Below are 3,273 nucleotides of genomic sequence, written 5' to 3' on the forward strand. Positions count from 1 at the left end.
GGTAGCATCTCATTGAACAACGCGTACAATGTTTTTATCTAGTACAACTATTAAAGGGTACTGCATCTGGTTTGTTGTAAGAGCTTTATTCCTGGTATTATGTTTGTGGTTGTTTTTTTTTTCCCCTCTGAATAGAGTTAGGTTCAGTCCTCCCACCTCAGTGGTTTATTAGGGGTGCATGGGAGGAGTGTGTGTATGTGTGTGAGGGTTTTTTTTCCCCTCCTGCCTCCTTTTTTGGTAAGCCAGAGCATCGGCTATGTGCAGCTCAAGGGTAGGAGTAATTAAAATGGAAAAAAAAACACCCATTCCTTGTATGATGACTGTATTTTCTAAGGGCAAAATAGTCTTTAATTTGGCCTGGTTTATTCCAGAAACACTAATGGAAGTCTGGCCAAACCCCAGCCCTGCTGTTAACTGTTGTGCTAGCGTCAGTCGATGCATGTAATATAAGCTTCAGAAAATGAAATAAATTGCCTTTTTAAGATAATGTGTACGCCTCCTTTGAGATCCAATGCCCAGAATCAACCTGCCAAGCGAAGAGCATCCCGAATCCGTGGAAAATAGCACACCTGGAGGAGTGAAACCAGGTTCAAAGGTGGCCTGGAGAAGGGGTTGGACGAGGATGTGTTCAGAAATACTGGGTTTGCCATGGTTTTGCATGAGGAGAGGCTGAGCCCTGAGTGGGATGTGGGGTGTGAGCACCCCACTGTGGGTGTCTGCACCCCACTGCGGGTGCCTGCCTTGCCCTGCCCGGATCAGAGCTGCAGGGGGTGGCTGCTGCTGGGGAGGAAAACTCCACCTCAGCATTTGGCTGGTGCAGGCAGCTCAATCTGGGCCAGGCTGTTCCAGTCAGGCGAGGGAGCTCGCAGCGTTACCTGCACCTCCTGGGCTTTCCAAATGTCAATTTTCTCTTATATTTTTAAAAATTATTTTCCTATCCTGCAATACCAGGGAGCCAGTGGCGCACTGCAGTGAAGTGATGCAGCCCGGCGCCCTCCTGAGCATCAGCATCCTCTGGTACCCGGGGCAGAGCAAGGGGTCCTGGGCAGAGCTGGGGCTGTGCCCTGAGGGAGCAGCTCCACGGTGAAGTTTAGGGTGGAAAAAGGTAACTCAGTGTGAAAGCTCCGTGCATGGGGACCGGCCAGGAGAGGGCACCCGTGGGCGGCTGCGGAGGTGCCTCCCTTGGGGCCATGGGCCAGTTCCCTCGGTCCCTGGCAGCCTGGTCCCCATTGCCCTCTGGTCCAGGCTGCCATCGGTCCCCAAATCCTGCCCCAGCAGAGGTGATGGAGCCGGGATGATGCTTCCCATGGATGAAGTGAGAAGAGGTGGGTCACATCCCAAGCAGCTCTGTTGGTGAAGCATCCTCAGCTCGGGCCAGGGAGTGAAGCTGGGGAATCGGCTTGTGAGGATGGAGGAGACTTGTGGCCGGAGCAGGCGCCTGCCTCTCCTTATCAGCCGCTGGCAGGGGAAAAGCTCTTTACCCAAAGCAGTTGTGTTTGCTTCAAATGCTTTAAATTTGAATGGGAAAAAAATTGCTTAAAGGACAGAAAATGGGAGTGAGACGCCGCTCCTGAAAGGAGAGTGGTTTCCAGAGAAAACCTCCACCACCTCCAGTTGAAGGAGTTGGTTTCGACACGCTCAGTATCATCATCTCAATGGCTGCCCAAAATCTGATCTCATCCAGGAGCCTGGGCACTTAATGAATAGTTAATAGTGAAGCTATAGTTAATAGTGAAGCTGATTGCGTAGATGTTTAGCTAATAGTGGATATCATTAGGAAAGGCCTTCTGAAGAGAGCTGACATCGTTTGTGTCACAGGCCCTGTAAACCTCAGCCATTAACGAGAGCCAAATCTTCCGTATAAGGACACACGTCTTCATTTGATCTTCCAAGGGACCGTGATGACAAATTGAGCAGCGCGGGGCGATGCAGAAGGAAACGCGCGCTCCCCGAGAGGCTGGGTGAGCCCTGGCACCCATGGGGGGGATGCAGGACCCTCTGTGGGTGTCTTGGCAAGTGCCACCAGGCTGGTGGTAAGTGCGGTGGGTGACGCTGCGTGAATGTGTCAGCTAATGGCACCTCCAGGGACCTGGGAGGTGAAAGCTGATGAGGAATCAGCGGTTTCCCCCCAGGGACCGGTCTGAGTTTCCGTTGCTCCTCGGGGTGATGAGCTAAGCCGTCTGCTGATGCTGAGGATCTGGCATGCTCGGTTTGCTGCGGGGTTTGCTGCTGACGGCTGCCCTTCCCTGGGGCTGCTGCCTTGGGCCATCCTCTTCCAAGGGAAAACTCGCTGTGGTGAAGGTCGTGCTGCCCCCGAGGGGACCTGGAGCCCCGAGGGGCACTGGACAGGTAGGGAAAAGGGCTTGGGTGAAGCTGCCTCATGTGCAGCCTCTCCTGGTGCTGGTTCTGTATTCACCATTGGCACTAAGGGCCAGCAAACTGTGTTTCCTCAGAGAGCAGCATTGGCCCTTCTCTGCTGCGGGTCTCTCCTCCATCTTCACAGGGATCCAGCATCACCAGAGGGATTAGGCTGGGAACCGTCCTGAGGCAGCCGAGGCAGCGCCAAAGAGCCCGGGGGTGCAAAGCTCCCATGAAGTCCTCGTCCGTTCTTCCTTCCTCTCCTTTGGACCTGGGAAAAGGAGCCAGGTTGTGCTGTTGAGGCAGAGCGGGGCAGAAGCTTCCCCATTCCTCCTGTTCGGGGCCCAGGGTCAGGGCTGGCGAGTGCTGACACAGCTCCACAGTGGCACCGGGACCCGGGCTGGGACTTTGCTTTGGCTTTGGGGCAGAGCAGCCCCCAGCTCAGGGGTGTTCCCCATCCCATGGTGGGAGGGATGGAGCCTCTGAGCGCTGCCAGGGCGTCCCAGCCGCTTGTTTGTCGGAGCGTGTGCGAGCACCGATGCCAAAAGTGAATCGCCCTGGGCTGAGGCCAAGCCTTGGGCAGAAGCAGGTGCTCTGCGGCCCTCCCTGCTCCTCACACCGCTGTTCCCAGTGCTCACCCAGTCCCCAGTGCCAGCCCTGGGTCCCCTGAGGCCGCCTGCCCCCCAGCTCTGCCTGTCCCGGCCACCCAGCGCCAAATCAGGCTCCCTAACACAGAATGGGGTGGTTGCATCCCCTCCTCCAAACTCCTCCACCCCCAGGGCTCCCCAGCACCCCCCACCCTGAGACCCAGGCTGGGATTCACTCTGGTCCCTAAACTTGGGTGGGGAGTCCCAGCTCCCTCCAGTCCCGCCTGCCCCAGCCCCCAGCCCTGCAGCTGCCTACCAGGGCTGCAAA

This window comes from Mesitornis unicolor, unplaced genomic scaffold (genome assembly GCF_000695765.1).
Source record: "Mesitornis unicolor isolate BGI_N332 unplaced genomic scaffold, ASM69576v1 scaffold10833, whole genome shotgun sequence".
Lineage (NCBI taxonomy): Eukaryota > Metazoa > Chordata > Aves > Mesitornithiformes > Mesitornithidae > Mesitornis > Mesitornis unicolor.